This window comes from Thermobia domestica, unplaced genomic scaffold (genome assembly GCF_964235325.1).
Source record: "Thermobia domestica unplaced genomic scaffold, izTheDome1.hap1.1 HAP1_SCAFFOLD_320, whole genome shotgun sequence".
NCBI lineage: Eukaryota > Metazoa > Arthropoda > Insecta > Zygentoma > Lepismatidae > Thermobia > Thermobia domestica.
Genome location: NW_027656034.1, coordinates 7,174 through 22,078, shown reverse-complemented (window position 1 = coordinate 22,078; position 14,905 = coordinate 7,174). Strand labels below are relative to the sequence as shown.

Genomic DNA, 14,905 nt, shown 5'->3' with positions numbered 1-14,905 from the left:
TTCTCTCACGTTGCACTTACTTGGTATTGTACAGCGCCACAATTACCTCTGGTGGCGAAAATTGAAACTAATTTTATTTTTTACATCAATTGCCTCTGCATGTTTTGAAATGCATTCCTACAAAGTTTGGTTGCATTCTGTCAAGTGGTTACGTCTCCAGAGTTCTCTGAACAGCGATACTTATTTTATGATAACCTGGTATAAATTCAGTAACTATTTATCAAAGCCGAAGTCAATAGCCGCTATAAAAGCTTAAGCTCAATAATAATTTCAAAACTCAAATTCAATAATAACGATCAAGAGTTTAGTTTGGTTGTCAAATCTCAATTTCAGTAGCTATAACAAAATTCAGTAATTTTTTAGAGGGACCAATGAGGCTACTACGATTGAGGGACGGTATTAAAATGAAAAGTTGCTACGCTAAGACAAAGATGTTAGCTGACGACCGTGGTACATGGAAACATCTCAGTTTACAGCAAATAGTTGGTGTGTAATAGCTGATTACCTACGAGGGTTGTTACAAAAATTAGTGACCAAGAAATACTAGAATTAGACATGTAATACTTTTTGGTCTTATTTATTGAATCTTCCTATGATGTCATACCAAATTTGATATTAACATCGACTTTTATTCTTTTGTTACCGGCCCAGAAACACAGAAGAGTGAACAAAAAGTGACAAATGGAGAAATTGAAGGCGAGAGCTGTTATTGAATATCTCCTCAAGAAAGGTTTAAAACCGCAAGAGATCCATACAGACATGGTTGGTACTTTAGGTGATAATTCCCCTTCATATGCCACAGTGAAGAAATGAGCAGTTGAATTTAAGAGGGGGAGAACCACCGTTGAAGATGACACTCGATCAGGAAGGTCCGTGAAAGTATTAACTCCACGATCGGGGAATGACCATCATGCAGATTGCTGATGTGAGACAGTGGACTTATCTACTGTAAGCGTTGACCGAATTATCACCCAATATCTGGGAATGAATAAGCTATGATGATAATGATGAGTTGCAGTTTTTCTTATATGAGTAACATTGGTAAGTGTTACTTTATCCATTACGACTCTGGAACTCACTAAATGGAATAATAAACACTTCTGACCAGAGTATATCCACTTATTCATTAAAAACTATATTACAGTGTAACGGTTTCGACAACTTAACGTTGTCTTCATCAGACACTAACTGATGTCGTCAGACTTCGTCAGACATCAGCAGTTAGTGTCTGATGAAGACAACGTTAAGTTGTCGAAACCGTTACACTATAATATAGTTTTTAATAAATAAGTGGATATACTCTGGTCAGAAGTGTTTATTATTCCATATGACAAGTATTATATTATATTTATTCAAAATAGTAACGTTTTGTAAGTATTTACACCAACACATCATAAAAAATTAGATTTCTTGGTGACACCTGATAAATATATTACATATTTCCCAGTAAACTAACCTTAATAAACATTCTGACCCGAATTACGCTGAAAATTTTAAGCTTGAAACTTTAAGAGATGAAAGTGAAGGTAGTTATTCGGTTGATTATTTATGATTTTAGTTCCTATATTTGGCATTTTAAGGGTCTATTTGGTAAGTTTTGACACGTAGGAATCCAGTTTTGAATCACACCAATAAATTACAACACAATTGTACAACAGATTAGTTTATTCGTACAGTGTTTTACATTATGCAATGATAAACATTCACTATAATAAATTACATATTAGACAGAATGATTCATGATTAATGAACACATGTTTTTCATATATATATAGTACAAAATAGACAGTGACGAAAATGTATATTTACATCCTTTTTCTCCATACGATGGCAGACCATAATGCTTTCATGATACGTAATCCACTGCTTCCTGTCCAGTCGCTTAGGAAGATCTCTCTCAGTGATACAATCTTTATCTTGTAGTTTCTTTGTTTACCTCATACGAGATACTTCAATTTATACACTTTGACAATGTGTTGAGTATTTTTATTTTTGTCAAGTACTAACTGAATGCCACTACAATATCATTAATGCTTGTATATGATCCCGTGACAAATCCAACGAATCCAATAAGAATTATGAACGAGTTCTTCCACAGTTTCCAGTTCCATTTTCCTAGGCCATCTTCCCAGTTTGTAATAATGTCAATGACGGGTGGAAATATCAACGCAAGTATTGAGCTGCTAAAGGCACCAATTAGCGAAATAAATAGGTTAAGCTTCGGAACAGCTTCCGCCAGAGCAACTGGAAATATAAGAGAAACAAACATCGTATATATGTATGTAAAATTAACGTTACTAAAATAGTCAAAAGTTTGTTTTAACATCACATAATGACTGCAAAGTAGAGGTATATAATTAGGAAAGTTTGGTTTATGAAAACTCTTTTATGCATCTGTTCTCGTGGACATCTGGGAGACAGTATATCTCAGGAACTACTTATTGGATCCAGGCCCGTATCCAAGGAGGGTTATAGGGTGGTCGCCCCCCTAAACTTTTCACGGTAGGCTTGCAAATGAACTATAATATGGTGATGAAATATAATATGGTTGGATCGGGCCCCCCTAACTTCTACTGCCCCCCTACATTTTTGGGCTGGCTACCGACCTGAATGGATCATTACCAAATTTGTTCAAATTTGGTGAATGTAGTGTTTAAATATCGAGGTAGTTAGGGATCTCTTATCTGTCAGATATCAATTAGCAGATTAATAATTTCCTTTTTCAACAAGCAAGACTTTATTTTTCATGAATTAAAGATTAAAAATACAAATTTAGATTATGCTCTCTCGCAGGAGACCATTCGTCCAGCTTGGAACCTTATATATATATATATATTTTTTTTTTTTTTTTAGAGTGGTGGGTAGTGACAGTACTTTATTTATTGAGTTGGAAGGTGTTTGGGCATCAATTTAAGTATAACATAGGTTTATTGCTGAAGAACTTGGAACGAATGGGTATAAAGAAACGGCCACTAGAGGGTTTCGCCCTCTCTCTTGGCCAGGGGTGTGGGAGCATCAATTAGTCTTTATTAAACTCATAGCTGGTCAAAGAGCTGTGAAACAATTATTGTTATTATACACTAATAAAAATCAAAAAATAAAGATATTAAACAACAATAACATTAATAATATATGAATAATAACAAACTAGTAAAAAAAAAGGTGCACATACAAAAGATAACAAAAAGGTGCGGAAAAAAACTGAAACGAATAAATAACGTAGAAAATGCAAAAAATGGAAAAATGATGATGAGTGAGGTGCTCGTAACGCCACAACACAACATATAGATGTTAGTACGAACAAATGCAGATTAATCTTCTGTCCTGGGGCGGCTCAGGACTGATGAGAAACATGGGGTAAGCCCAGATTAGTGTTGCAGTGAGACAAGTGCTATGATGGAAAAAGATGCGGAAGATGTTGATGGATGAGTTGGTGACGGAAGAAGGTGGCATGATGATGATCTGCTGGAAGAGTGCGGATGTATATGGAAAGCAAAACTCTGAGTGGTGTATAGCAGTACTTAGATTGAGATTCTTGTTGTAAATCTGTAAATATGGTGTCAAGAAAGATATCCTTACGATCTTGGAGACTGGTAGTTATGAACTTCTGACGCAATTGTGCTATGTGTTGAACAAGCGGAGGAAAGGTAATTTTGTCATACAAGGCAGCATTATGATACGGAAGTTTTATCCTAAATGCAAGACGAATGGCATGTCTCTCAAGAATTTCAAGTCTATTGTAAAATTTCGGAGGCGCTGAACACCAGGCTATGTGTCCAAATGTAAGTATACTCCGCATAAATGCTTTGTATGTGTTAAGCAATAATTTGGAATTTAAACCCCAGGTCTGGCCAACCAGACGACGAAGAAGTTGTAAGCGGTTCTTTGCTTTGAGAACAAGTTTCTGAAGCTGGGGTGTCCATCGCAACTTATCATCAAAAATGATTCCTAAGTATGTTACTGTTTTAGCTGGTTGAAGAAAGTGATCTCCCACACGTATCTGTAGTAAATTTGGATTTCGTCTAACTTTGCTGCGGCATTTAGGAGGTGAACCTTATATAAATGACAGCGAGTTTATACAAATGAAAAATACAACTTATGTTATGAATGCTTATATTCCACCCGTGTTATGCAGATTGTGGTTGGCTGCTGAGAGATGATTTTTGGACCTCTCTCTTACCTTTTTATATTGTATAAATTTCGTCAGCCAGACCCTGAGGTTCTCCATAACAGCCTTGTTTGTTCTCTTAATTACTTCTTGCGCTACGTGACTGCCGGAGAACTTCATTAGTCCACGATAAGTGTGACTGTTTATTCAAAATTCTTTTGTAATCTAACTTAAGTACACATACATTGTTCAATCACTAGAAAACAATGTTAAAAAAAAATCTTTTTTTGATATATTTCTCTTTGAAAACTGTTGAGCTTACTTCTTTTTTTTCACTCATGTCATAGTTTCATTACAGTAGAGCAGCGTTTCCCAACCGTTTTCAACTTGCGGCACACTACGGGTGTTACTTGGATTCTCGCGGCACACTTAAAGATATTATTTGTAAATATAAAACACAGTGGTATTTTTTCTGTGATTATTGATCTGCTCACAAGGAAGAAAGCTCGAATACTGTTTGTTTCTCCGTGGTAAATCATTATGCTTATTTTTCATTTTAATTTAAAAATAGAAAACAATTGCAATGAAATATTGTACTCAAGTTTTTTTTTTTTTTTTTTTAAAATACGCTTTCTTTTTTAAAAACTGTATCCAACCTTTTACTAAGAAGAAAAATCACTAAATAACGAACGAACAAACAAACCTAATTTACTTTTGGAACACAAATGTAGGTAATTTGTCGAAAGGATTGAATGATATTTTAAATTTTCAAGCTACGAAATAGTCTGCAACAACAAAGAAGCAATAATGGTCATAACAATGACAACAAATACTTTTTTCAACATTAGAAATGTACAGAACAGTAACACGGTATGAAACTTAAAATTGTAGATTCATAGTAGAGGTTCATAGTAATGTGAAATACAAATATACATTTTCCCCTACTTTTTACAATTTGATTGCTATAAAATTAATAATTTTGTTTCGATTCCTTGCGGCACACCAGCGGCCCATTCACGGCACACCGGTTGGGAAACGCTGCAGTAGAGGGTCAAAAGCCAGGAATCGAGTTCACTGATGGAGGTGGTGTAAATCAACCACTTCCGGTTTTAACATTGATCACTACATAGCAAAAACGGCCACAGATAACGAGATGATTTAATTTTCATGTTATGTACACTGTGAATAACCACTTTCTGTGGTATACACTATGTATGACACTACTAGTTGGTAATTAATGTGGTGACCCTCTAGACCATAGATGGTCACATGGGCATCAATATTTTACGTACTAGCTTGCGTCAAGTCAATCCACTTTTGATCGTCATTATCTTACAAATTTCTCTAAGGCACCGAATTATACTATCTTCAAACCTTCTTTTAGTATTACTTAAAAATCTCTTCTCTTCAGATTTCCTGACTAATTGCACATATTACTCATACAAATGATCTGTTCCGTCTATTTTCAAGCGTCTATCCGTACGGTATACAATGAACTGTATCCTAATTTAAAAAGAAAACGTGTATATGCGTTACGTTAAATAGTTGTTCCTACCTGTAGTGTCTGGTGTCAATAGATGTCGGTGCAGGTACTATGCCCATTTAAAATTATTGTGACGATGTAATTGAAAGTAAAAAACTATTGTTTCGATTTAATTACATTCAAAATTAATGCTAATGACACGGAACATGAACGTGTTTTGCTATTTATTATTAGAACAAATATATTATTAAAGCTTTTAATTAACTACGACTTTAACGTATAGTGTACAGTGAGCCGAAGGCTCTCGTACAACAATTAGCCTATTGTAAAACCCCCTTTAAGAAAAGTGGTGGAGGTGATTTGTTTTCCAGCGTTTTTTTGGTATTTTCTTTAGGAGGGAAGAAAAAGTGGTAGAGATGATTTGTTTTCCTGCATTTATTTATATATTTCGCCTAGAAGGGAAGAAAAACTAGTAAAATGATTTGTTTTCCGGTGTTTTTTGGTATTTCGGCTAGGAGGGAAGAAAAAGTGGTAGTGATTTGTTTTCCAGCGTGTTTTGATATCTCCTTTTAGTTGAGTGTGGTGTAGCTTTCTATAATTTTCCATTTATCCATCTCTTATCTTACCAATTTCTTTTTCTTCTTTCTCAAAATTTTGTCTACGAAAATCCAGTGTCTATTGTTATTTATTTATTTGTTCGTTTGTTTATTGGTGTCATCGACCAACTTTCAACACAATTGGAAGGATTATTCGCTTATAATGACTTTTTTCCTTTTAATTTCTTCGAAATGATTGAGTTGCAATGCTAAATGGTTTTGTATGGAGTAGCAACAGACCAATTCCACCCGTTCTTCACAATTACTCTACCTTTTATTTTTTTCTTTTACTGCCTTCTCATTTATTAGGAATACTCTTAAGTATTAATATTCCACATCATTAAAAGTGTTGTTCACTACAGAATTTTGTCTTAATAGCCTATTAAGTTACATCTATGAGGAAGAAGTCTTTTTTTTTTTTTACTTTAAAGAGGATTTTCATGGTTTGGTTTTATTGAGATCTTCTTTTAAATTGATTTTAAGTTGTTTTTTTTTTTTTTTTTTTTAAGAAATTGTTACGTGATTTTAATATTCATAGATCAAACTTAGTTTAAGTGATACCAAACTTAAGTACATGGTAAGAACCAATTTTCATAAAATAAGAAATGTTTAAGTAGTATTAATATATATTTGAATAATCTCTACGTACAGCATTTAAGAAACCCTTACTAACTAATTAACTGATCAACACCTATTCCAAGTTGCATATTCTAGAAATTTAAAATTTAGACGGTGCATAGGATTTGTGACGTGAGGCATAATTAAGGAAACTATTTTTTTTTTAATTAGACTCGGAATAGTAGTAGCAATTACTATAATAGGATAAGTAGCTGTATCTCGGAATCCCCTAAGGTTACAGACATGAAGTTTGGTATTTGGACTTTTCGTTCATTTTATAACAATTAAACAAGTTTTCCAACATTTTTTGATATTTCGCTTAGAATGAAAGTAAAAGCGATAGAGGTGATTTGTTTTCCAGTGTTCTTTTTATATATTTCGCCTAGAAGGGAAGAAAAATGGTGGAGATGACTTGCTTTCCCAGAGTTTTTTTTTTTTTAAACCTAGAAAGGAAGAAAAAGTAGTGGAGATGACTTGTTTTCCCAGCGTTTTTTTAATATTTTGCCTAGAAAGGAAGAAAAAGTAGTGGAGATGATTTGTTTTCCAGTGTTTTGATATTTCTCCTATAAGGGAAGAATCAGTTGTGAAAGTGATTTGTTTTCCAGCGTTTTTTTTTTTTTAAATATTTCGCCTAGAAGGAAAAAAATGATAGACGTGATTTACTTTCCAGTGTTTTTTATATTTCTCCTAGAAAGGAAGAAAAAGTGGTAGAGGTGATTTGTTTTCGAGCGTTTTTTGATATTTCGCCTAAAAGGGAAGAAAGGTATGGAGGTGATTTGTTTTCCAGTGTATTTTGATATTTCTCCTAGAAAGGAAGAAAAAGTGGTAGAGGTGATTTGTTTTCCAGTGTTTTTTTGGTATTTTGTCTAGAAGGGAAGAAAAATTGTGCAGGTGATTTATTAAAATGCCATTACTAGGTATTCGAATTTCGTGCAACACTTCAAATTAAGATAAATTTAATATGAAAGAGCCAGAAGAAAGAACGAAAAATATTGTTCATAGTGACACACGTAAGGGTATTGGCTAGTAAATCAATAAAATGAAAACATTAAAATCCTCTTCATTTCAATAAAAACAGAATACTTCTCCATATAGCGGTAAATCTATGAGCTGAAACGCAACTGCGAGATCAATAACCTTAACGAAGGAATAACATAAGCTGCAAAGTTTATTGTTTTTAAGGTTTCAGAATTTGTTAAGAGTATTTATTTCATTAAGTATTGGATGCTATGGCATCAAACTTACTCCTTACAGCAGAAATTCTATGTGCATTCTATATGTAAATTAAAAAAAAAAAGTTTGCAAACTGTAGTGGGACTATAACTTATATATAACAATACTTACATGTTACAAGAACAAGAAGAGTTCTAAATGTTAACTCTGAAAGTAATAGATGTTTCTCTATCTTTAATGCAGCTTGGATCTTTGGCCACAATATTTCTACTGGAACGTAGAACTGTAGCGCATAGGTGAAGAGAACGCTAACCGAAATAGCAACTCGAACACACTGAGGTAATCTGAAATAAATCAAGTTAAAATATATTAATATTTTCACTTCTGGGCTTATATACTACTAGCAAATTCCAATTTCCGGTTAGTGTAGTGGATTTTTTAAAACAAAATATAAAATACTTAGTAGAGAAAAGGTAGAGATGCGAAATACGTGGAAAATAAATCTTAAAGTTCTACTTTAAGATGAGACAACATTTATTCGTGAATTGCTACAAAATTTCCAAGCTAGACTCTGGCTTCGATCGTTTGTATTAACAAGTTATACCAAGTCCTACTCAGTGACAGTAAGGTTAGGAATGATATTTCTGAGTTCTCGGCATCTGCGGCTATTTTAGCCCATCACGTATAAAGGGTTACGTTCCTTGGCAATCACACTATTTGGAGCATTGTGAAAGAAGGAAGCGGCTGTTTTTTATGTTAAGTACCATCTCGGCAGTTGTGTGGTGTGAATGAGGAAAACTCAGGAAAACATCACCCAGGCTGACTGACCTAGAAAGAAGTTTACTCCTCCCTGATCAAGTGTCCCCCTCAGGAATTGAACTCCGGACCGCTTGCACCAATGACAAGAGCTTTGGCGACTACGCTACGCGGGGTTACAAGTCCTACTTGGGCTTAGCGTCGAAAGTGTTAAGCATTCTCTTACGAGAACGAAACAAAGTTATTTTGACTTCTTAGAAAATTTGTTTGAGTGATTCCAACAAATTCTAGAAATTTCGTTCCTATAGGATGTCCGAAAAGTTCCTGTGTTCTGAAAGCAACACCAGTTTGATATGATTTCCATAAAACTTGTTTAAAAGGTACCCAGAGGGAATACAAACATGACTGCAAGTAAATGTAGCAAAGATCTTAGATTATACAGTGTGTATGTATAGGTGCAATTTGGTGTACAGGTCATGCATTACTTGCATAAAAGTAAATGCGGACAGTAACTTTATTTGTCACAAAATAAACTTTTATTATTATTATTATTATTATTATTATTATTATTATTATTATTATTATTATTATTATTATTATTATTATTATTATTATTATTATTATTATTATTATTTTGCTAGATGGAATTAATTACGTCACATATACTCCTACGTGTCTAGTCTTTGTAATTGTAAGGCAGATTCAATAATATCAGAACCTTGTCTAATATAAGTGTTTAGAACTCTATATGAACCAATTAATTATTTTTAGGAATGTCCCTCAAACTGAAGCAAAATAAACACATATTGTTTCATGTGTTTAATTTTACTTAGGAATGTTAAAATATTCTTTAAAAAAATATCCCAAAATTCGTGCAAGATTCAAAAGGATTTTATTCCCCCTAAAACTTGGCAGACTTTAAAAGGTTATGCCTTCTGTAATAGGAGTTTTAATGGAACTATTAAGTTTATATAGGCAAGAGAGATCAAAGATCACAATAAAAAAAATATTAATTAACTGTTAATAAGATACAAAAGAATGTGAAGCTAAACATTAAACTTTTGCAAAATAATATTCGATATTGAAAAGATTAAATATTAGAAACATAAGAGCGTCTTTTAAGATTTTGCTTGAGATGAGGAGAAGAGGGTGTCATGAATTTTCCACCAATATAAGCAGTCTCATGTTTTCATTAGTATATTCAGGTTGCAAAATCCTGAAGGTTGAGAGGGAATTCACCCCATCTAACATTTTTGGGACAAAATTTCTTTTTACTAGTAGCTTATTGCGGGGGCTGATAATAAAGTGATATTATTACCAGAAAGTTTACAAATTAATTGCAATAATTCATACATAATTAACTTGTATTTCATATGGAATTAATGGGTGAATTAGTGGTTAATGGCATCCCTAATTGTATGAGATCATAATATAGATATTATTACTGTTCAAATAGTCTATATGAACTCTCTGGGTTGAAATATTCCAGCCCAAAGAGTTAAAAAAAAAAAAAAAAAATCTGTATTATTTTGTCTTCCCCGGGGTTACGTTGGTTCTGTGGTACAGCACTTACCTCTAGTACTAAGGGGTCTCTGGTTCGATCATAGATCAAGTGATTTGTGCTAGTCAACATCGTGTTCGTGGTTTTTCAGGGGTTTTCCCACAATCTTATTCTACCAATTATTTCACATTCATTAATCATCCGTCTCCTTTAACCCAGTGGTTCTCAACCTCTTTTAACTGACGGCACACATTACTGAACGTACAGGACATCACACACTTCTTTGATGTCTTGATTATTATTATTATTATCATTAATAGTAATAATAATATCTATTATAATAGTGAAATCTATTAGTATTTATAATGGCTCTATATAGCACTGAGCTACCGCTGAAGGTGTTGACTGGTACAGTCTGCCTCGATTTTAACTAATTATTAATAAATTCTTTATGATTTTTAAATTCTAAAATCTCACGACTGCGTGACACACCAATGTCACGACACATCGGTTGAGAACCACTGTTTTAGCCTATACTACAAAGTATGACAGTGGGCATGGGCGGCGATTAGGGGGCAAAGGGGGGCAGTTGACCCCCCCACTTTTCTGAAGTGACCCATTGATGTATATAGTTCATTTGGAAATGTAAAGTTATTGTATATAATACTGGTTCATAGAAAAGAATGATACCATATATTTGCCGTTGCGTGAGTACGTATTGGTTATTTCTCTTCCCGTGGTGTTAAGAAAGCTACAGGAATTGCGTTTTAATTGCTACGGAAAATGGTCCAAAATTTAACCTATTGGAGCGCAATAATTCCAGCGTACTTTCATTTCTTGCTTACAATGTTATTCAGCCGCTTTGAAACTAATTGAGATAATATTTCGCAAAAAGAGTCTTTCACAAGTTATTCTTTAATTGCATAAAAATTGAGAGGTCCTAAAATGTATCTTCTTTTTTTCCTAAAAGTAAGGAATATTGAATAAAAACAGAGTAATAAGAAACAACTTCTACCTTTTCCATTGTTTTGCAGTTTAATATACGAGTGAAAAGGTGTGGTCAGGGGTGTATGAATGTATATACAATTAGATTTAGTGAATTCAACATAATTCTAGGTTTCAGAATTATTTTGTATAACTGGAGTGTGGAGTGCTTCTAAGTATTGTTGAGTTTAGATGTATGCCAAGAAAGTGAAAACTGCACTTAATAGCAACGAACATGTTTCGGGAAGTTACAAAAGTATTTCTTTAAATGTCGTAGCATACCCTCGTAGTATTTACTGTCTTTCTAAGAGCAATAACATTCATTTAATAGCAAAGCCTCATTATTCATTATTATGATTAATATTATCCTTTCTATTTATTCGTTTTGCAAATTTGTTATTAAATAATCTGATCATACAATTTTCCAGACAGAATTTTAAGATGTTCATGAGGAAGAAATCAAACCTTTTCTTACACTTTCGTTTTTAACAATACAAAGGGCTAGTGCCAACTTGCGTTGCTCTTGTCAATTTACTTCATAAAATATTAAATACGATATACGGTATTTTAACTGAAAAATATAGTATCCTATTAGTTATACAACCTTTCGTCAAACAAAGTGTTAGCAAGAAGCAGGTAAACTAACATTGATAAACAAATATTCAGATCATGTCTTGCCCCCCCACCCACTTTTAACGTCCAATCGCCGCCACTGACTGTGGGACATAAAACTGGGAAATAATTCTTTTGTCCTCTCCTTCAACTGATTTAGCACTCTGATTAAAATAAACGTATGGATCAAAGCAGAGAGAATTGCTGCATTGTGCTCGCTAAATGGTGCCCCTGTTTGAATATTGTATTCAAATAAAGTCACTAATATCATACTATTGTATTACCTTTTTGTGGTTGCACACAGCATGGTACGCAATCTCATAATGTGACAGCGAATGCCATCTGTTAGAAATATTTTGTAGTATTCGTTCAGTTCATAGTTTGCGCAAAGCCATTTACACTTCTTTCACTTTGAATGTTGAAGAATATATATATTTCCGTTTTCAAAATTAGATTAATAGCTATATGATTTACCTTATAAAGGAACATGTATATTAAGGAAGCTGATGAGCTAACTCTTTTGAGAATTCCTGTATCGTTACCAGGGTCACCTTAGGTGGTGCGGGGCCCGATTGGGAACATTTTACGGGGCCCCAGAATTACAACTAACTTGCATCATTGTCTGTAGAACCAAATATATATATATATATCGCTCTCCCTACTTGTCTATTCATAATCACTCCCTTTCATTAATCATCCATCTCCTACGAACAAATTTTGGGACATCAAATAAAAAAAACTACCATTTTTATTTCATTTTAAAAGCTTAATAGAGATTTTGCACTCAGAATGGATGGCAATCAAAATGTGCGCTTAAATGATGCGTGAAAGTTAATAGACTACATATATATAAGGTACATTTCAATATATATATATATATATATATATATATATATATATATATATATATATATATAAATCTACAAGTAGCAATATTAGTATATTTTAAAGTTGTTTTGAGAAACCCTAAAATTGCGTTTTAGTTTCCCCATTGCCAAAACTTTCCGGGGGAGGACCCAGGACTCACCACGAAGTGAAATCCTGGCTACGCCGCTGTGCATGTATTAAATATACTAAATATCTGTACTAGGGCTACTGTAGAATTTCATACTAATCTATTAAATACAACAGTGTATCAGCAAGCCAATGTAAAAAGTTTTGACACGTATTTCGAAGAATTGAACACTTTTCGAAAATATAGGTGATGTCCATCTTCTGCCAAAGCTTTTGTACATTGTTTCGGTTAATATCAACAATGGGTATTGTGGTGCGAGTACGCAAGACATCCAGCGTTGTTGGAAGTGCTGGACATCCAGCGTAAACATGATGCTCTACACAACCCTACATAAAGAAATCACATGCAGTCAAGATGGGGAACGAGATGCCCAACGAAGGAGAAGTTGATCCTCCGGTCAAAGCCAGCTCACTGCTGACTCGTAGGAGCAGAAAGTGGAAACACTACACGGAAACTAAACTTTGAAAGTTAACCTTTCGGAGCACATGTCTCACAATAACACATGTTTAATAATTAGTTTTCTCAAATCGGGTCCATCATTTTGACTTGCCCTGTATATTAACTTTTGGTAAGCTATTTTTGTCTCTCAATTGTTTTCTTTTTTTTTTTTTTTTTACTTTTCTTCTATTGTAATTTTTTTTTCTCTCAATGCGTGAAGCTATAGTTACCTCAACTGGTACCCGGGCAAGCACAATCAAAACTTAAAAAAAAAAAAAAGAAAAAGAAAAAGAAACAGCAGAGCCACTGGTTTCCAGGGTGAAAATGATTAAATTCTTCTTAACATGTACGTACAACAATTTTTGGTGCCAAAGATATTGGTAATTCGCTCACGCATAAAAGAAGTTTGAAGTGCAAGTATACTTTGGGAGACATTGTTTGTGTCCGCAATATTACCAAATTAGCCTTGTTTTGATGCGTGATATAACGGGTTTCCACTGTAATCTCTACATGGAGCACTGCCTGTTTTATGAGTGTTTCTTGAGATTAAGGACATTATGTTTCGAAATTGAAGTAAAGTACTTACACTTCATCAGGTCTTAAATTGAGAGTAAGGCTTCCCTTAACGTCTTCTCCATACTTAAGATAACCAATAAAGCCCACAGTGATGAGTAAAGCTGTGACAATTACCATTCCAATGTTGAGAACTCCAAAAGTTCCTCCGAAATTTTCGGGTTTCTTCATTTCCCTTTGCAGTGGAAGGATCTGCAAAAGAAAAAAATCATACTAGGTACTTTTTTCTTTTTAACTTTGTTTACATGTGTATACAAGTATAACAATACAAGCATGCATTTATTCTCCTTTTTGTCGTACGATTAGGTTACGTTACGTATCTTGTTAATTTCATACCGGAAGTCATCAATTGCCTAAATAAATAGTAGAGCTGGGAACACATTTCAATACGCCTTACATCACTTATTCAATGTTAACGAAGTGGGACCGCGGTGGCTTAGTGGTAGAGCGTTCACCTCTGGTGTTTGGGGTCCCGAGTTCAATCCTCGCCCTTGCCAAGTGAACTTTGTGGTGGACAAACACTGTGTGCGTGGGTTTTCTCAGGGTCCTCCCGTTTCCTCCCACTTTCTTCGTTCCACCATTTCAGTCATTACTCATCATCACCGTCTCCTTTAGTCTAACCGGCATAATTGTGGGACGTAAAGCTCAGAGATTTCATTTCATTTTATTTTCAATGTTAACGAATAACAAATAAATAAATAAATAAATAAATAAATAAATAAAAGAAAGACTTACATTTGGAATATAAATTGCCTAGTATTTACAAAATACATTTAAACAGTTTCTAAGTCTTTTCGTTATCGGCCAAAGAACTCTACCTGTGTATATATAACGTCTCAATCGTCAGGCAATCGAAATGCCAAAGGTACCAAAGAGAATTTGTAGTTTATTTAACCTTGTATATTACCTTGGGGTCCTTTTCAGACACCAGAGATATTTAATGTGCTATATCTCTTAAATGAAGTCTGTCCTTGTATATTACCCCAACTGTATGTTTAATGTATTGAACACAAAATATCGATTTGCTGTTGTTTTGTTTTTATGTAGA

The 14,905-nt window shown here is 33.8% G+C and overlaps 1 pseudogene across 1 annotated transcript; it reads right to left on the bottom strand.

Annotated features, from left to right (window-relative positions):
• Positions 1-1,647: 1,647 nt before the first annotated feature.
• Positions 1,648-14,049, bottom strand: LOC145676741 (proton-coupled amino acid transporter-like protein pathetic pseudogene; annotated as a pseudogene). The gene is made up of 3 exons (XR_014129453.1): positions 13,871-14,049; positions 8,150-8,322; positions 1,648-2,244 (listed from the first exon to the last, which is right to left on the bottom strand). The product of XR_014129453.1 is annotated as a proton-coupled amino acid transporter-like protein pathetic pseudogene (transcript).
• Positions 14,050-14,905: the final 856 nt, after the last annotated feature.